At 41.9% G+C, this 21,808-nt stretch overlaps 1 protein-coding gene across 1 annotated transcript in view; it reads right to left on the bottom strand.

Moving 5' to 3' along the window:
- The window catches only part of NALF1 (NALCN channel auxiliary factor 1), a 607,715-nt gene that overhangs the window by 474,523 nt on the left and 111,384 nt on the right, over positions 1-21,808 (bottom strand). The window lies entirely within an intron of this gene.

Below are 21,808 nucleotides of genomic sequence, written 5' to 3'. Positions count from 1 at the left end.
TTGTGTCTTTGTGTTCTGCTTTGATATTCCAAGCTTACCTCCTACAAGTTTGATATAGATGTGTCTGTAGCAATATATTTCCTATTTTAAATTCCAAGAATCCAGGGATGAGGTCCATGGCAACATTCTTCACCTAAAATTTTTGTGCCTGAAATAGTTTCACATTATGAAATGTCTCAAAAATTAACCAGCTTCTTCAATAAAGAACATTCTATTCCAAGTGTGGCCATTGGCAGTAAGTTACCATCCATAGCAACACAATGGCAGAAAGTGAGGGTGTTTGGGAACTGTTTGATAACAACTTGATAACGCATGGCATTCCTGTGCATGGTCAGTGGAGTCACCTTATCAAACAGCGTGCCACATACCTGGAGGGTTTGGGGACTCAGTGATGGGCTGCCTGTGGCATGAGCTCTGCACGCTCACATGCAGGAGACCGTCACGGGTTGAGATGCAAGGGGAAAAGTGAGCAGAGAGTTTGCAAAGCCCGGTTCTAACGCACACACGTCAGCCACAGAGGCTTCTACTGTCACTTTGCTCGCCGCTATGGTCGGCCACAGTTGGCCGGATTAGCAGTGAGTGACCTTTGACGTTTTTAAATGAAAACGAAAGCTCAAAAGATTGGGATGCCGGGCTTCGTGCAAAAGGACAAAATTACTTCCTGTAATTATAAGGATCTCTCCAAAGAAAAGGAAATAAATGCGTGCAAAGGATATGGCATGCTAGCCATTTTTTTCTGACTTGGCTTGATCAAAGTTTGCTAACCAATGCAACAGAACACGGTTAACTTGGGGAAGCTAAAAGATGTACCTGTAAAGATGAGGGTGTCCATCTCAGACGGTAATTCAAACCCATTCATGTCACCCTTCAAGGCAACATTAATATCCTGGCTCGCCCTTATCAATGCTTCCATCAAGACCATTCAAGACTTCTCAAAGGCATCAGACTCATTTGCACTCCTTAGCGGGAGTTATTACCGTAAGAGAGTGCTGAAAGGTTCAAGATTCATCAGAGTCTGTGCATCTGGAAAAGAGAACCTTCAATCCCTCCAGAACACTGCTCCATGATTTCAGCCTAGAGTCAATGTGTTACATCTCACTGCACACCCTGCTCTGTCCTCAGTGCCGAGGACTTATCAGCGCTCAGTGGGAAGGGCAGGAGGTCACAGGTTGATCAGTTTTCCCTCCTGCTCTCGCTCTCAGTCCACCCAGGGGCATGGCTTGATGAGGGAGAGAGACTCTGCACTTGGTACAGACAAGATGTCTGGGCAACCCACGTTCTCTTCACTTCCTGCATAGGATGGCGGCACATTTTGAAATCTTCCCTGGACATCATGCTGAAAATACCTCCTTTCCAAGAGCGGATAACGCAGCAGCAGCTTAGCTGGAGACAGGAGATGCAGGTTTATTTCCATACAGACTTAATTCTTTCAGATGACATTTCTGGAATGGCTGGCTCCCTGGGCCACGCGCTGGGTTGGAGCAGTGTTTGGTAGAAGGAGTTCCGACAGCAGCTCCATGACCATCAGTGGTGAGAGGGAGGCTGGTGTTGTGAAGAGGAACTCTTTTTCAAACCTTGTTGATTGTTTTAATGTGTGTGGGGGGGTGTTTCTGGGAAGGTAAGGGGGTCTGGGCCACTCGATAAAAATGTTGAACATGACGACAGAATCAAAATCACTGCATGTCAGAGTCCGGAGGCAGCTGGAAGATGCCCTGCTCCATGCTGGAGTCTTCGGCAGCACCTGGTAGTGTCCTCCCGGCTCCTGCACATCGTCCACCGCTGTCCACGTCCACTCATCCTCCCTTTGAGTTCAGTTCTTTCTTTCCTGGATGCTCTGCACTTGGGTTCTTGTCCATCCACTTGGACCAAACATCAGCAAAATCCCTCTTCTGACTGACAACCACATAGATCCTGAAGCCCAAGCCATCCTCCCCAAAGTCCATCCAATATTCCTAAACTGCAAAACTAACTCCCCTGACCGGCAGTATAAGCATCACCTTGGAACTTACTGGAAATGCAGAAGCTCGGGTCTCATCGTAAATCTACTGAGTCACAATTACTGGTTTGACAACCCCCCTTTGAGGGACTCTGATGCACCCCAGGGCATGAGAACACCCGGGCTGGAAAATTCTTGAAGGGAAGGAGAGGAAAACCAGGAAACCATGAGCGACAGCACCGGGAGGGACTTCGTTCACGGGGCAGCTGGGGGATGCTGAGTAAGAAGCAAGGTCCAGTCCGCAGGGCACTGCACTCATAACCAGGAAGGTCAAAGCGGGGTGGGGCTGCATCCAGAAGGAAAAGGGCCCATTCTCAGAAATGAAACAAGGCTCACCTTCTGCTTTTATCATCTTTCAGACTGCTAAAGGCAGAAGCGGGTGACGTGAGACCCTCTGTGCCTTCATCTCTTTCCGTCCACCCGAATCCTTAGTCGTGACTGCGCCTTCAAATTAACTGAGGTGAGTTACACATAGTGCCTGGCCCCTGGCAGACACTAGTGAAGAAGGGTATTATCATAATCACTTTTCAGGTTATCAAGTTTGTTGTTGTTGTTTTTACAGATCACAAACATTTTGAAAGAGCTATCTATTCCTATTTTCTCATACCTAAGCTCTGCAAATACCTAAAATCTGACGACTGTCTGCAGATCTTATCAATAACCTCTTGGTTTCTAAGTTCACACACACAGTTCCTCGAAGTCTGTATTGTTTAATTGTGTTGAGTCCTTGCATCTCTGCGAAATGTTCCAACAGGGCCTGCCTGTCTGCCCATGGCTCCCACGACTGCTCCTGGACACCACGTCTGGATCTCTTTCTTCCTTCTCTGAAAGTGCAAGCATGCGTCTTTCTTCCTCTACAATCACCCTCTATTTTGGTAATATGATCATGCTTTCCACATGGGCCATGCCTTTTGAAAGAAATTTCCAAAGTCTATTTATCCCATCTCAGCTCCAGATCCACATTTCTACCTGCCCGCTAGACACCTGCTCTAGATGCTCCAGCAACACAAACTCACATAATTCTGACCCAGTCCCTGATCTTCACCTCTTACACCTCCAACTACATTCTCTCTTTCAGACAGTATGCCACTGGTGATGGAATGCTTGCAGGGATCCAGCTTTGAAAGTCCACCGTTGGGGCACCTGGGGGGGTGGCTCAGTCGGTTAAGTGTCCAACTCTTGGTTTCGCCTAAGGTCATAATCTCAGGGTCATGGGATTGAGGCCCATGTCGTGCTCCGAGCTCAGCGGGGAGTCTGCTTGAGATTCTCTCTCCCTCTCCCTTTGCCCCACCCCCCAATAAATAAATAAATAAATAAATAAATAAATAAATAAATATTCAAAAAAAGAAAAGAAAGCCCATTGTCCTAGTATACTCTTTTTCCTCCTTTCCCCACATATACTCATGTGCTTCTGTCCGCACCCCTCAGGCCTTCCTCACCTCTAACCCAGACTCCAATAAAATGGCTCTTCGTGGGCACGTTCCTGGGCTTCCCACACCCATATTCATTGCAAATGTGGCCGCATGACTGATTTCTCTAAATACAGTGGCATCGTGTTGCTCTCCCTTCCCTCCAAATGATCATTCTCTACTCTCTCCCTTTGCCCATGTCTCTCTTTTTTTGGAGTGCCCTCCCCATCCCCAACTACTATGCCACCACCCCCACATCATCCCACATTTGTCATTTGTCACCACCTCCATAGAGCTTCTCCTGCTCCCTTCCAACTAGACAAAATTTTTATCCCCTGGCACTGTGGTGCCCTCCACCCTATTAGCGTGCCCCTCATTAGATCTGTACATGGCTTCCACGCATTATTACATCCTCGAAAACAAACCATATGCTCTGTTCGATTTCATAGCAGTCACAGCTCCAAGTAGCATACCTGAGTACTGAGTTCAGCAATGCCTGTTGAACTGAATTTTTAAGTTCTGCATTTGACCACTTAAAAGACTACAGCAGCAAATTAGCCAAATCAAATGATGGAACGAACTTGGCTGGAGACACAGAGAGAGTTTGTTATTTCCCAAGCATTACCCTTCTGTCTGCACTGCAGTTCTTTTTTTTTTTTTTAATTTATTTATTTGAGAGAGAGAGAATGAGAGAGAGAGAGCATGAGAGGGGGAAGGTCAGAGAGAGAAGCAGACTCCCTGCCGAGCAGGGAGCCCGATGCGGGACTCGATCCCGGGACTCCAGGATCATGACCTGAGCCGAAGGCAGTCGCTCAACCAACTGAGCCACCCAGGCGCCCTGCACTGCAGTTCTAATCCATGTCCTTTTAATGACTGATCACTTTGGAGCAAAACCCTGCTGGGCTGAGGCTAGTGATCCCTCCCACCTTCTAGGTAAACACAGGTTGAAACACATCTGTCTACACCAAAGGTTGCACACATGCGCAATTTCATTTGTGCAGTCAGATCTGAACTGAACCCTGCGATAACGGAAGACACTGTTTTCTAAATCCATTTGTATCCACATGAATGTTAGGGCTGCTTGTGGGCACTTCATCATGCGCATCATGTGAGTGTCACCTTGGGATCTGAGAATTGCATTATTTACTCTGAAGCAGGTTAGTTTAAGACTAGTTTGACATTGGATCTCAGCATGTATAAAGGAACATATAACAAAGTAACCATAACTTTCATTTCTGGAATAGATACCAAGGGCAGAATTGTGAATGTTCTGGATAACACCCACCAAATCATACAAAATAAAGTTAATACGTGAAAATGATGTAGCTTCTTAGGGGATACTGTATACAAGGAAAGTTGCTGCATTACTAGTTGTTTCTGCTTGTCCTCCCCACAAGTGAGCCGGTCCCTCATCATCTTCCACCAGCACCCAGGACTAAGTACCAGGAAAATACAGTCCTCCCCAGTCCAGTCCAGAGCCCTGGCAGGCCTGCAGGAGCACAGCAAAAACAAACTGCTCACATCTTCAGGAGGAAGCAATGCAAGCAGCCTGCGTCCATACAGACGTCCTCATTTTCAAGGCCAGACTGCATTTCAAATACAGCGGGTTTAATATTTCAAGTTTTATGTGTTCCTGAAAAAATATGCAGAATAGAGCTCTTTCTAGTGTGATACAAATTCGACTTTCTCTCTTTCTCTCCATACGGATGGGAGAAGCCCCAGCCTGGTCCGTGCATGGCCCCGTGCTGCAGGAAATTGCAGGCAGGCTCATCCATCCTGAGAAGGGATTTCCCGCTTCTGGGCTCTGCCCACAATGTCCCCAGACTGCTTCTTTGGCAGAATCCAAACACCTGATTCCCGGGGAGTGATGGATGCCTGGGATAGCCTCAATCTACATTTCAGCTTCTTGTTACACTGATCTGACTGCCTAGCTGTGGCAAGCAGAATATATAACATCCTCCCTCCTCTCTACAGTGTGCAGAGAGGCATTCTGGTGACTGCGAATCGCTCAGATACATTCCTACTGTCCTTTCATGCTTACTTTTAAACTTTTTTTTTAAAGATTTTTTTAAAAATTTATTTGAGAGAGAGAGAGAATGAGAGAGAGAGCACGAGAAGGGGGAGGGTCAGAGGGAGAAGCAGGCTCCCCGCTGAGCAGGCACTGATGTGGGACTTGATCCTGGGACTCCAGGATCATGACCTGAGCCGAAGGCAGCCGCTTAACCAACTGAGCCACCCAGGCGCCCCATATTTTTAAACTTTCTTGAACGACCTATGCATTCACCAGGCTTTTGGCATGCTCTGTTTATCCACACATTCTGGCTAATGACAAGTTAAAGAAATCATCTTTGAGGGTTTTATTCAACCTTTGAGATTTATGGCCATTATAAATGCAAAATGAAGCATTTAGCAGGTTAAGAAATGGAGACATTCCAGTGGAGTCATATGTAGACCATGACCTCAACAGAGACAGAAAGAGAGGAAGGGAGAGAACATTTAGGAACTCCTCATGTGATCCTATCATCATAAAGAAAAGTGGGGTGTCCATATCCTTTTTCTATTCAGAGAACCCAAACTGAAGGAAGCAAGGAGAAACAGTCTATGAAACTGAATGATTTGATGGCTCATGGAACAGGAATTTGAGAGGAAGCTCAGCCACATCCTTTCCTGCTCTGGCTGCCTTCACTTTCTTATTCCAGAACCAAGGGGGCAGAAGTAGCACCATCTGACTCAGGTGGGAAGCCGGGCGTCTGTTCCTCAATGGAGTGTTTTCTGTGGAGCCTTCCTGCAATCCCCTTACAACACCAATATTTCCCTCCTTCAAATGTCTGCGATAGCTCTAGCAGCCCAGTGTGGGAGAAAGGCTTCGCATCCAGGCCGACTTGAGATCAAACCTGGTACATCTAGCACCAGGCAGGTCACTAACCTTTTATTTTCATCTGTAATAGGGATGCAGTAAAATGCCACTTCCAGGGTCACGGTAATGATCTCAAATACTGCATTTAAAGCATTCAGCCAAAGTAGGTCAGATCATTACAATGCGGGATGGATGTCAGTGGACCCACACCTGGGTCGTGATTAAACAGCACTACAATACATATTGGCCCTGAGGGGACCCCAAAGGGTAGTTATAATGATCACACAATTTAGGATTTTCTATGCATGTATTTGCCATAGATTTTCAATATTTAAGAAAACCTTACAAGCCATCTAGTTAAAATTTATACCCAAAGCTGCAGTCCTTGTGCAATAAATTCTCATTAATTATTGCATATAATATTAAGTCAGTACACTGGGTACCCACGAAGATGATAAATGTGAAATCGGGCATATGATTCCTGAGTGTACCTTTATGGATGCCTCTGTGCCAGAATGCCTGATTGCTTCTGTGGTCCCCGGTGATTCTCTTTATCTTTTGTCCTGCACTTCCCATCTAAACACGAGTAGCTCTCCTCCAGAACCTGGAAACTCATAGTCTACTGCACCAGCTCAAAAAATCCATTTTGGCAATCCCTTAACATATGCCAAAAAGTAAATTTTTTGGACAAAGCTAAAAAGAATGCAGCTGAGAAATTCTCAAAGACTGAAACAGGAAAATTAAGAGACCCTGTATGGGGCGCCTGGGTGGCTCAGTCGGTGAGGCGTCTGCCTTCGGCTCAGGTCATGATCCCAGAGTCCCGGGATCGAGTCCAGGGATTGAGCCCTGCATCGGGCTCCCTGCTCAGCGGGGTGTCTGCTTCTCCCTCTGTCTTTCACCCACTCGTGCTCTCTCTCAAACAGATAAATAAAATCTTAAAAAAGAGAGAGAGAGACCCTGTACATCTCCTGTGCACAAGGCATTTTGCTGGCAGCTGTGGGGGAACAGAGGCAACAAAACATCCTCCCTGCTTACGTAACTAATACCCAATGACCTGCTTCGAAACCTTTCTAAATGTAAAACATGGATAAATCAGAACAAGTAACATATGACTGGGAGCAAGATAAACGTCAAGATAAACTTTTTAAGATTAACTTAAACTATTCCAGTATCATATCCTTTATTATCCTTAGCCACTGCCAACCACTTGTTCATCGTATAGTATGCCTTACCCTGCGTTCTCTTAATGAGTTTCCTTCTCGTTTTCTTTTCCTTCCTCTTTAGCCACCAAGTTCAGTCTGGCAATTTCTAACACTTGGTTTTAAACACTCTTTAAATATCACGTGCGTTCATTCATTCAGCCAATGATTGAATGCCTGACATGTAACAGGTAGAAGAGACACACTCTCTGTCCTCATTGAATTACGTGTACATACATGCACACATACACACGTGTACACACACATGAACACACACATAAACTCTGTGATAAAAATAAGGCATTGCACAAGATAATTATAAGAGTACACGTTAGAGCGGGTTGGTCAACCTTCCAGCCCGCTGGGTCTTAACTGCCTGATAAAAAGCAGACCACACATGCAAACCTCTAAGGCAGGAAATGCATTTCCTTGAGTTACTGAATGAACAATGGAAACAAAAAGCACACTTTTGATGTTTTCCAAATGGAAAAGTCTAGAATTTATACTATATAAATAGGGATTATATATAAAAGTCAGCATTACAGATTGTTTATTAAATACAGAAAGAGATCAGCGCAGATGCTGAAGTTACGTTGCATCTCTCTTCCAACCGTACCTATCCCCACATCCCAAAAATTCATTTTAAATTGTGTAATCCCAATATATGTCTGATATATTTCTGCTTCTTGGTCATTAGAGAAATAAGCAGTTAGTTCAAAATTTTTAACATACATGTATTAAATTTTGATGTTAGGCATTCAAAAGGAGCAAGATCTCTCTCCCAATGCTGGCCAGATCAGTACGTACGTAGCCAAGATGTAGTTAACTTACACTTCATACAATGATTCAATTCCCATAGCTACATGCTGGTAGCATCCTGTGTGAATATATATATATGTATATTTTAATTGGTTTACTTTTATTAAACAGGCCCTGATTTGGCATGGTTAAACTATAGAAAACAGAATGGCGTACATGCTGTTATATATAGATATATTTTTTAATGAAATCACAGTTTGCATTTATGTCAAATTAAACTCTCCTCCATAAAACTGACTTACATTAACAAGTTTCTTTGTTATTTAGGACATATGGAGCTAACTGAGTTCAATTAATTGGAGTCTTACTTTCTCTACAGATAAGACTAAAACACATTGCCTTGATATCCTGTATCTCTGACTGTGAGGACACGTATCTAAGGTGGAGTCAACAACTACACCAATCCCTAACATGCTGGAGAACCAGACAGGTCCGTCTGTCCAGAACTGCTACAGTCTTATTACCATCGGTTTAATTAGTATGTATGTCAAGAGTTCTTCTCCAATGGTGTATAAATACTATAGAGTTAACCCTATCCAGCTAGCTCTTGGAGAATAACGCCTAGTTAATAATAAAAAATAAAAATATTTGGATGAGACAGTGGACAAGCAAGAAAATGATGGCAGCAAAGATATACAATGTCTACTTCATAGGATTTCTCTTTGGTAAATCTAGGGAAGCTTTGCAAATTGAGTTTTGTATTCATCAACTTTGAAGGCTGCAGAGACACACTGGACCACTAGAGTTAAGTGTATATTTTTAAATTTTAAATTAAATAATCAGTACCTAACAAGTTATTTTAATTTAACTTACTATAAATATGTATTATATATACTGTATGTATAAAATAATGTATAAATATATGATATATACTATATGATACATGGCTGTAGTTTACATATATTAAATAATATACTGTATGAATACATACTATATTATATATAAGTATATACAATATAAAAACAGTATTAATATTTACCATAAAAGTACATGTAATATAATACATTTTCTTGCTAATTTCTTATGAATTGTCTGAAAGTTCAGTCTCACTACCTACCAGAACTGCATGTTTTTATTATACATTGCCCACAAATGCAGAGAGGGTAAATTCGAAATCAATAGGGTCCAGTAATTTTTTTTAAGATTTTGGTTATTTGATAGACAGAGTGAGTGAGCAAGAGAGCACAAGCGGGGGAATGGGGGGGGGGAAGCAGATTCCTGCTGAGCAGGGAGCCCAATGCGGGGCTCAATCCCAGGACCCTGGGATCATGACCTGAGCTGAAGGCAGACCTTAACCGACTGAGACACCCAGGCACCCCAGTAATTTTTTAAATAAAGTGGCCCCTTTTAGCTCACATGCAAACAGAATGGACTTGCAGAGAAGGAAGGAAAAGATTGGTCTAACATAAGTACAAGGTGGGTAAAGAATGTGGGTGAAAATGAAAAAATGCCAATCATGTAATTCAGACTTAAAAATTCTACCTAAAGCAATCAGGCAAGCATTAGTTTAGTGGCTTGACTTACTGAGTTACCCATAAAACAATTCTAAATGTCTAACTGGGCTTCATAGAAGGTGCATTAAAATAAAGTGGGAACGCGAGTTGGTATAGCCACTTTGGAAAACAGTGTGGAACTTCCTCAAAAAATTAAAAATAGAGCTACCCTATGACCCAGCAATTGCACTTCTGGCTATTTACCCCAAAGACACAGATGTAGTGAAAAGAAGGGCCATATGCACCCCAATATTCATAGCAGCAATGTCTGCAATAGCCAAACTGTGGAAAGAATGGAGATGCTCTTCAGCAGATAAATGGATAAAGAAGATGTGGTCCATGTATGCAATGGAATATTATTCAGCCATCAGAAAAGATGAATACCCAACATTTGCATCAACATGGATGGAACTGGAGGAGATTATGCTAAGTGAAATAAGTCAAGCAGAGAAAGTCAATTATCATATGGTTTCACTTATTTGTGGAACATAAGGAATAGCATGGAGGACATTAGGAGAAGGAAGGGAAAAATGAAAGGGGGGAATCGGAGGGGGAGATGAACCATGAGAGACTATGGACTCTGAGAAACAAACTAAGGGTTCTGGGCAGGGGGTGGGGGATGGGTTAGCCTGGTGATGGGTATTAAAAGGGTATTGCATGGAGCACTGGGTGTTATATGCAAACAATGAATCATGGAACGCTACATCAAAAACTAATGATGTACTATATGGTGACTAACATAACATAATAAAATTAAATTAAATTAAAAAAAATAAAGTGGACCTACACCTGGGTTGTGATTTTTCCATTGTTTCCCTCAGCATACTCCCATTTTTATTAGACTTCTTTCTGAAGCCTTTTTTATATTCCACCTTTGATACATGTTTCCTAATCACTACTTTTACTATTTATCTAACTTTAATACGAAAAACTATCTAAAGAGTCAAAATGCTCTTATGTATTGTTTTATTTATCAAAATTCCTTACCTATCTGTTGGAATTTGATATTGATAAAGATAGTTTCACAGTTAAATTTTAAGCTGAGTAACTGAGGTTGAAAAATAAGGGATTCTTTTTTCATAGGGGAACAGATGGCTGCAAATTAATTTGCAAAGACAAACCATTGCTTACAAAGAAAACACAGAAAATTAAAGATGAGAATATGAGGTTTGTTTCACATATATTTTTAAGGAGAAACTCAAGACTATTTTGCATCCCCAATTTCCAAAGAGTTCTGCCTCAGTTGGTTTCTTTTCTAAGAGCTGTTATTTTCAACGTTTGGCAGTTCATGCTTTTACCAGTTCTTCATTTTTGTTTTTCCAAGTTTGGGATTCATGCTCCCTTTATGGTGTAAACTATACGACCCTAAGATTTCAACATGGCAGAGAGAAAATTGACCAAAAAAGAAAAAAAAAAGATGTTTAAATGACATAAGAGACTGAATGATGGCAAAGGAAGCACAGACTTGAGACCAGTGTGTCTTCTGCTCAAAGGAAGGACAGAAGCACAGCTTGCCATGGCGGAGAGAAGGTGACAACATCCATAAAGAAACAAACTAAAATAATCTTGTAAAAATTTCATCTGAAAAGATTTAAATGGGTAGATGCATTACTTCCTTATCTCTATTTGACTTCTTATGGGTTGTTCCAAAAACGCTCCATGAAGAATATTTGGGGTCTTGTGACACTTCTCATGAGAGTTACACAGGCTAAGGTTTTCAGAACTTAGAAGTGCTATCCTTCCCTTTAAGACCTGCATGCCATCACACCCCAGTACTCCGTGGTCTCAGGAGTACCCCTGAGGACAACAGGGAAAGATAAAAAGCTTCCATGAGTCCAACAGGGGGCATCTAGTAGAGTCCCTGCTGCTGCCATCTGTTCCTGTAATTTCTTCAGGTTCTGAATCTGGAGAGGGAGAAGAATCCGGCTGCACTGTTAGTCTTTGAAATGCACAACCTGGGAAGAGAGTGTGAAACCAGTCTCCTTCAGAAGCAGGCATAGCAGCGATGTCAGGTCCAAGGGCAAGGGACAGGTTTAGGGCCAAGAGGCCAAAAGACATCCATTATAGGATAGGCTACAAGAAGAGAAAACATAGGGCATGTAGTAGTTGGAAGATACTCTGATTAACTTCTTGACATTAATAAATGGTCTATGTATATTTTTCCATCATGGCAGAGAATGCCAATTGAAATGCCTCCCCTTATGGGATGTACCAAGTAGCCCTTGAAAAGAAGGCACTTATTCTTTGGGCCACCGACTATACACTGAATTTGGTTGAGCTGGCAAACAACAGACCCAGATCCAAATGCACCTCTTTTATATTGCAATGATCTAAGAATACTTTTACATTTTTAAATGGTTGTTTCAAAAATAACACAAAGAAGAATATGTGACAGAGACTGCAAAGCCTAAAGCCTGAAACATTTACCGTCTTGCCCTTTACAGAAAAGTTTGCCCATCCCTGACCTAAGCCCTTATTTGGCTGATCATAAATTATTTTTCTGCCTCATCCTCATGGGATGCTATTTGTGATATGCTGCATTGCTCCTGAGAAAACATAAATACAGAATCTAACGTATAATGATGCTCTTAAGATGTTAGGTATTAATGTATTTTTAATTTTGCAAACTGCTTTAAAATAAATCCAACTAACTGGAACTGTGCAGCTCCCCTTGGCCACATATAATTATACACCAGATGGGTTTTGGGGGACACCTCAAGCATTTACTGTCTACTCTAGGCAACGTAGTCAAAATACATTCAATTTCCTAAATCTGTGAAATTCTTGGTCAGTTTAACAAAAGCATTCTTGCTGATTATCAATAACATAATCTCTATGGCCTATGTTTTCTGAGTCTGCTACTAAAGTTGCTACAGGAAAGATCAAAGAGCTGTCTGTTCCAGAAAAAAAGAAGATAGAGCACGTTCATAATGTAGACTTGTAGATAACAGACTTACTGCCAAGAATCTTCCTCTCACTATTATTATCATTATTATTATTATTATTTTGTTTTAAGTAAAGTAATTTCCCTTCACAGAAGTCAGCACAAATAAGTTATTAAAATATTGCTGATACATGAACGCTTTTCACAGTTTGCTTACCACAGTGGGATTCTGGCTCAATCAACGCTCTCCTATCTAAGAACTGAGCCACATTCTTTATAACATGAAAATTAAACAGACTGTGGTTCCCGAATTTTTGTTTTTGTTGTGAGTGAAATTAGCTGCTGAGTTGTTTTCTGTTGGTTTGTTTGGTTGGTTGGTTGGTTGCATTTGGTTTTTGGTTTTGGTGTTTTTTTTGTTTTTGTTTTTTGTTTTTTAACTTTTAGTCATGACATAAATTCAACTTGGGACTTCAGTTTGATTTAATGTTTCCCAGTTTTGCTGTGTTCACTGATTTAGCTCATTGGTTGGAGTTGGAAATGAGTCTCTAATAATTCCTAGTGTTCCAATCCTAAAAGACTTTCAGTTACTTTCCTTAAAAGACATTCAGTATTACTTTGTATTAATCTATGATATCCCAGAAACAATTTTTAAAATGTCATGCAGCCATCAAAAAAAAAAAAAAAGAAAGAAAGAAATCTTGCCATATGCAACAACATGGATGGAACTAGAGGGTATTATGCTAAGTGAAATAAGTCAATCAGAGAAAGACAAGTATCATCTGATCTCACTGATACGAGGAATTTGAGAAATAAGACAGAGGATCACAGGGGAAGGGAGGGAAAAATAAAACAAGACGAAACCAGAGAGAGAGAGAGAGACAAACCATAAGAGACTCTTAATCTCAGGAAACAAACTGAGGGTTGCTGGAGTGGTGGGGGGTGGGAGAGATGGGGTGGCTGGGTGATAGACATTGGGGAGGGTATGTGCTATGGTGAGAGCTGTGAATTGTGTAAGACTGATGAATCACACACCTGTACCCCTGAAACAAATAATACATTATATGTTAATAAAAAAAATTTTTTAAATGTCATAGAGAAATCATACTCATTGTGTTTTTCGATAAAAATGTCATATTTCTTTAATGTTTTAGAGTATCTGTTATTATTGTATAAAATCAAGTAAGCATCTTGGAATGAGTTGTCAGCATGTATTTAACTTTTATTATAAGTCAGTAAATAAGTAATATAATCTAAAATAGGTGTTAGTGATACTGCAGGAACCAAGCAACATACTTCCCTGTAGGCTAATGTGCATTGAAATGCTTGGTTTCAAACTCTGGGCACAGTTACGGGCACCTAACATACAAACCCTGCAAATTACCTCCGGGTTTTCAGCCTCAGACCAGTGATGAAGTGCTCAGCACCACACACCACCTGTATGCTAATGAACAGAGAGTGGGGTGGCATGCCAAAAATGTCAGAAGAGTGTAAGAGCTATTCCTACAGTATAAAGTACAGGAATCTGTGTTATTAGAGAATTAGAGAAAAAGAAAGATTTTATTTATTTATTTTAGAGAGAGTGAGAGAGCACCAGAGTAGGGGAGGGACGGGGGGTGAGGGAGATAGAGAATCTCAAACAGACTCTGCACTGAGCGTGGAGCCCGATGCAGGGCTCGATCTCAAGACCCTGAGATCGGGACCTGAGCTGAAATCAAGAGTGGACGCTTAACGGACTGAGCTACCCAGGCGCCCCCTCATTACGTGATGATTTTACTGCGGCCTTGCTTAGGAAGTTAGTATGCTGACTGGCTTTCCAGAAAGCAAACAGTGGGAGGAATTCTCACACAAAGTGTAAAAGGGCCCCTGTGTCTTCACAAGAAATGATTTAGATTATATCCCTGTGTACTGTAAGGAAACTTTAATCCTTAACAACAATGCCACGGTTCCGTTTGTAATAGCCTTTATGTTATATGTAAATTCTCAACAAAACGTTATGCCCTGGGGCTAAGAGTTGAGAATCCACGTATTAATTTATGCTATAGTAAATTTAAAAATTCCGAAAAACCTTCCGCTCCTGCTTCCTGTGCCCTATGGAATTCTCCATCAAGCTATCTAGACTTGGAACTGTAGGAATCCGTATGATAAGGAAAACCAGACACGTGAAAACTGACTTATTTCTCACAGGTTAACTCCTCACATATTATCCCCCTCATTTCTAGCAGTTCTTGGCTCTTGCCGACCTCCCTGAAGAGCAACTTCCTTCACCCTTCTTCACGAAGAATTTCTGGATTCTTTTCACTTGATTTTGAACACTGTACAATATATACTATACTATCCTATAAATATGAATATATACCTACAGGTAACATATATACATGGCATATATTTATAATAGTATACATATGTTATATGTATACAAACACAAAGATGATCTGCGCTGATATCGATTCATTTTATCGAACGTCTGTATTGTGCACAGTACACATAGTGAATCGTTCATTTGCGGGGGTGCTTTGAACACTGCGGGCACTTGGAAAGATGCATTAGCTACCTAATGGTACCCACCATGTCTAGGATGTATCCTCTATAAATGTGCAGGTGGCTTCTCTTAAATTACAGATGACTGGAGGAGAGAGGAGAATCCATGCCTCCTGGGATTTATTTATTCTAATGTACTTTTTAAAAAAATATATATAAATAATCCCAGATTTATTGAGATATAACTCACATACCATACAATTCATCCATTTAAAGTGTACAACTCAGGGTGCCTGGGTGGCTCAGTTGGTTAAGCATCTGCCTTCAGCTCAGGTCATGGTCCTGGAGTTCTGGGATCGAGCCCCACATCGGGCTCCCAGCTCAGCAGGGAGTCTGCTTCTCCCTCTCCCTTGTGCTACCTCTCTCTCTCTTTCTCTCAAATAAATAAATAAAATCTTTAAAAAAAAATAAAAATAAAGTGTACAACTCAATGTCTTTTAGTATATTCGCATAGTTGTGCACCCACCAGCACAATGTTGGAATACTTTCATTACTCTGAAAAAGAAACCCTGCGCCTTTTAGCCATCCCCCCTCTCGAGCTCCTCCATTTCCCTCAGCCCTAGGCAACCACTCATCTGCTCTCTGTTTTGATAGATTTACTTATTCTGGACATTTTATGTAAGTGGGACCGTGCAATACATGGTCTTTGTGTCTGACTTCTTCACTTGGCATGTTTTCAAGGTTCACCACGTTGTACATGTACTGATATTTCATTGCTTTTTTACAACAGAATACTATTCATTATAGGGATATACCACATTTTATTTACCCATTCATTAGCTGGTGGGACTTTTTTTTTTTTTTTTTAAAGATTTTATTTATTTGACAGAGAGAGACAGCGAGAGCAGGAACACAAGCAGGGGGAGTGGGAGAGGGAGAAGCAGGCTTCCCGCCGAGCAGGGAGCCCGATGTGGGGCTCGATCCCAGGACCCTGGGATCATGACCTGAGCTGAAGGCAGACGCTTAACGACTGAGCCACCCAGGCGCCCAGCTGGTGGGACTTTGGAGTTGTTCCCACTTTTGGGTTGGGAATGATTGGATAATTTTTGTCCTTTATTTTGGTTTTTCTGCTCTCTCCTCTGCACTTGGGGCAGTTTGGATGCTGATCTTCTTGAACGGGCCCTCCATTTGAGTAAATGTTGGAGGGATGACAGGCAGAGAGAAGGGGCAGCCTGCCCTCCACCATTTGGCAAAGATGTGTGTTTACCACGAGTGGACACAGGAGCCTCGCCGAGCCCTCCACAGGCAAAGGGACCCCAATAACATGGGGGCCTGGGGTTGGAAGAAGCCATACAAGAAAGCATCCCCCCTGTCAGGTGCCAGACAGTGGAGAGACCCCCAGCAGCACCACTGAAGAAAGCTCATCTTCCCTAGGACAGAGTTATGTCCCCTGGGGCATCAGAGTGTTGGTGCACCATAACTGCATCCTTTGGGAGAAAAGACTCGATCCTTCCCATTCTTTCCTCCTTCCCAGACGTCCTATTCAAGTGGTTTGGGGGAAGGTCACTTGCTGACCATTGAGCTGCCCCTCCAGGGAATGGGACACTTGCTAGCTAACCTACTTTTATTAATAGCAAGATCTGAGGTTTTGTCTCATTTGCCTGCTTTTGGCGTCATAATAAATAAGTATGCAAAGCAATATAAATCTATTACACAGAACATGTAAACACACAGAATAACATACGTGACAGGTCTTAACCAATGAATCTTTCCTCCAAGACTCCTTCTTCTTCCATAGAGATATGTGTATGCAAATTTGTATCTGGCTCATCTGTTCAGTAGAAACTTGGTTTTCTCTGAGTTATTTTTAGAGTTCAGAGAAAGGTAAGGAGCCAGAGTGAGGGCACCACTGCTTGAAAAAATACCTGTTAATTCAATGGATTAATATGAAAATTCGTGAATTAAATAAAGACAGCCCCCTGGAGAAGAGAAGGAACTCCCGGATCAAAAGCACTTTCAGTCAAATCCTCTAGAAATAGTGGGCATTTCTTTGGGTTAATAAATTCTTTTATTAGGATTAAAAAAATGCCTGGAGCACTAATACATTAGTAACTCATTCCTTATGGCAGTTTCTTTTTTTTTTTTTTTAAGATTTTATTTATTTACTTGACAGAGAGAACGAGTGGAGGCAGAAGCAGAGGCAGAAGCAGAGTCTCTGCTGAGCAGGGAGCCCAACTTGGGGCTCGATCCCAGGATCCCAGGATCATGACCTGAGCTGAAGGCAGACGCTTAACCATCTGAGCCACCCAGGTGCCTCATGGGCTGCAGAAGTTCAAGCAGCACCTTGAAACCACTTTCCCATCACCACCTTCCAGAATGTCCCCATGGTTTACCGCAGATACTCCTGGATCGCTATGCTCAAGAGTGGAAACTCATACTATAACCATGTTGAAGGCTTCTGTTTATTCAGAGTGGCTTATATCTTAGTTATTTTGTCTTCTTGTTGAATTTCCACATGCAGTGACAGAATTTTGGTCACGTGGGAGATTTCAACAGCTTGCAATTACATGCATTCTAGTTTATCTTGATGTGCCTTTAAAGAGCAAAATTACATAAATATTAATACATCTTAAACCTATTACTTTTCTAAAAAGCAAAGGCATATATTAGTATTCATCTACCATAGGGATATATTTGTATTCCCTTAAAACTAAGGAAAGCAGTTTACTTGTTACTAATCTTCATAATGAAGATAAATCAATGACATCTTTTTAAAACCTGGTAGAGAAATTTTGCCATTAAACGCCACTATGGTCATCACTAAAGCTTAACTTACACAGTTACCTTGAGATATTGTGCGACATTAAAGCTTGCACACATAACAGCATCAGCCACAGATGACTCCTTCAACTGAACACCGGGGAAGGTCATCACCAGGGAGCATCTATGGGGTTGCACTGTGAGGCAAGAGAAACCCTAGGACTTTGTTCATGCCTTAAACAGTATCACAATGAACTTAAAGAGCCAAGAGCTAGCTGCAGAATCATGAAAATACATTTACTTTTCTGCTGCAATACCAGTGGTCTTAAAAAAAAAAATCCTTGTAAGTTTTGGATCCAGAAAGATGCAGTTTAGCTCTTCCTGACAATAGAAGGGTGACTTGGATAAGACGCTGATTACTTTGAGCCTAGTTTTCTCAGACATATAATATGGATAACAATGCTTCTCTTATAAAAACACTATTAGGATGAAATTAAAAAGGTATGGAATGTCCTCACATTACTAATAATGATGATGACTTCCACTGGCAGTCCAGTCCTCTCACTGTATGCTAGCGATCTGTATAAATAATATTACATTAGACCCTCCAAATGATGGTTTATTTCTGCTTCCACTCACGCAGGACACTCCAGACACCATTTTAGGACAAACTGCAGACACTGCTGTACATCCCCCTCTAGGAGGGGAAGTAAGACAGTAGCTGACTGGGAAGCCAAGTGCCATCTGGGTGTGCACTGGGTCAAAGGCCTGGGAGCAGAAACGACAGGTGCAAACGGGAGAGCCTGCCTGCCCGCCCATCGCAAAATTGATTTTCCACCCGCAAACCTGGTCGAGGAACACGGATCACTCAGAAGCACTGATCAAGACCTCACCCAGCTGCTGGACCCTTGGTGGGAGCAGCAACCTAGACCACGCCACCTATTCTCATCAGTCCCAGAGACAGAGGATGTTCATAACACCGTCAGGTTTTCATCAAGTTGTAGCTCATCTATGCGGTATGGACACACGGACGCCAACACGCATTTGTGGCAACGTAAGTAGCGGGCATCTCGAGATTCCAAGTGATCAGGAATACAACATGGCTGGATGAATGAAATAATTAATTTCCAGAGAGTGGCCAAATGTTTTCAGCCAATATTTGAGTTCTGGCAGCTTGCCTTGTTCTCCTGGCTTTAGAATGCTGACTAGCCCACTTTATTCAGGAAGATACTATGAAACCACAGAAGCTCGCCTCTCCAAATTCCCCATCTGAATGCACATATGTTTCATTTTTCTCTACTCTTCGATGGAGCTGGGAGAAGGGTAAATGACAAAAGAGGAAGAACGAAAGGATTCCCTGCACTGCCTCAAACAGACCCCTTTAAAGCCATGGTCACAAAGTCCTATTTTTACTAAAATATCTTACCATGTTAGTAAAAACAGTATAATCCGTCACATCATTGACAGATTACTGTCAAAAGAAGACAGGCTTGTCTTTCAACATCCCCTTGCCCACAAACTGTTCATGGCGTGAGGATAACGGGGATGCACAACAAGCCCTGGAATCTGGAAGGTGCGTCAACATAGCTAATCGATGAGTTATTGATCACAGCTGAGTTACTGATCACAGTCTTACCTGAGAATAACAGTCGTGCGCTCTTGAACTCCTAAGCTTTTTTTTTTTTTTTTTTTAAGATTTTATTTATTTATTTGACAGAGAGAGAAACAGCGAGAGAGGGAACACAAGCAAGGGGAGTGGGAGAGGGAGAAGCAGGCTTCCCGCAGAGCAGGGAGTCCGATGCGGGGCTCGATCCCAGGACCCCGGGATCATGACCTGAGCCGAAGGCAGACGCTTAACGACTGAGCCACTCAGGCGCCCCGAACTCCTAAGCTTTTGTTGGCAATTTTTCTCTATTCTGACTCCTAGGCCTCTCTCTGGGCATGTTCTCATTTTACCATGTATTGAAGTTATTTTTGTATTAATTTTACGTTCCCTAGTAGACTATGAAGACCCTGAGGGCAGGGACAGTCCCAGCATATTGACAATAACCATGTGATTTATAGCCCAATGGGAAGTCGGAGAACGAAGGTGGTGTTTCATGGCTCCTTTGACAATTGGATACACACACACACACACACACAAACACACACACACACACCCCTAATACAGTTGTGCCCTTGTGCATGGGAAAGTTGGACGCCCTCGCGAGAGCACAGTGGCAGTGGCAGCAGCCGCATGTCGTGGGCTCTACAACGTTTCCCTGCTGGAGTTTGCTCGTTGGATTGTTCCCACAGGTTGATTACAGCCTTGCTATTGCTGCTGTCAGTAGGTTTCCCTGAAAATAAGATGCTGCAATTCACAGGCAGGAGTAAATCCGCACAAATAAGCAGGAAACCCACTCATTCCTTTGTGCTTAGTTATGACTCTCTTCAAAATGTTCCTACTGTTAGTTCTCTAAAGAACCCGCAAGTACGGAGCGTGGCCCCAAGTGACATGTTGCATTCCCACTGTTCAATTTGGGTGTTAGATCACCGTTCAAATGGGAAGGGTTTTAGATGGTACCTTTTTTCAGCTCAATCCTGCTGCTTACAAATTCTGGTCATTTAAGTTAGTGCTTTTAGTTAACAAGTTATGAAAAAAGCCGGAGGGAATCAAAGACTCATGAGCTAATTGTGAGTCTGAAGAGGCATGATCGAGGAGCAACATAAAGGCTAACACAGAAGTGCCCATGCAGAGGCAGGCAAGACCCTTCTCCGAAATGTAAAAAAGAAAAAACAAAATGAATGCCACCCCACCATATTAACCTCATGTTCTATACTGACTTGGCAAGTGAGACCCAGAGACCTCAATGGCCTGTCCCAACCTAATTACATATATGTCCATGAACTGTAATTTCGTGGTTTGCCTGGTCAACCAGTTTGGTAGCCAGCTGAGGACCACATCAACTTTTCCATGACCTTCCTTTGTTCTAAACATTAAAGTAGGGGCGCCTGGGTGGCTCAGTCATTAAGCATCTGCCTTCGGCTGGGGTCATGGTCCCAGGGTCCTGGAATAGAGCCCCACATCGGGCTCCCTGCTCTGCAGGAAGCCTGCTTCTCCCTCTCCCACTCCCCCTGCTTGTGTTCCCTCTCTTGCTGTCTCTCTGTCAAATAAATAAGTAAAATCTTTAAAAAAAATTAAAGTATTATTATTAAGTCCTTGTGAACAGCACTGTTAATAGCTGCAGGACAGAAGATCATAAGAAGCACCAGGAACCTCCTTATTAGCCATTATGTAGTTTCCGGTTTTTGTGATTATTATTAATGATTTCATGAGACCATTTCTCAACAGTCTGCTGTTGCTTCTGTTACGTAGCTAACAATAAATGAAATTCCTGGGTCAAAAGTGATGAATATTTATAAGCTTATTGAGCCAAATGACTTTTGAAATAAGTTTTATCCACATTCCAGTGCAAAGCAGAATTCCCATTCACTGAATCCTAAATTGCATCCGATATGCTCATTTTAAAACTAATTGATCACCAAACTATGGGACAAACTGGAAGATCACTATTAATACAATCTGTATAACTTGATAATGATATGTGATCAATTTCCATGTTTGTTAACCACTTACATTTCCTATATTATACTCATTTTTTTTTCTTAATCCTAAAAGATTTGCTGGTTTCTTGAAAAAAGTAGTACAATAAAACACTATACTTTATTTAGTTTCACTGTATACTCTTTAATAAATAACTTTCAGAGGAGCTAAAAGTACCAGAGTAGAGACACATTTCCTAATTACTTGTAGATTTCTTTTCACATTTTTGTATGAGGTATCAGTTATCTCTAAAGTATTGCAAGTGATCCATCGTACCATTTGCGTGCCTGGTGGAAACAATTTCCTTCTTCTTTTAATGTAGAGGTCAGA

The sequence above is a fragment of the Neomonachus schauinslandi genome, chromosome 3, assembly GCF_002201575.2.
Source record: "Neomonachus schauinslandi chromosome 3, ASM220157v2, whole genome shotgun sequence".
Taxonomy (NCBI): domain Eukaryota; kingdom Metazoa; phylum Chordata; class Mammalia; order Carnivora; family Phocidae; genus Neomonachus; species Neomonachus schauinslandi.
The sequence above is the reverse complement of the archived record's forward strand: the minus strand, read 5'-3'. Positions and strand labels throughout refer to the sequence as shown.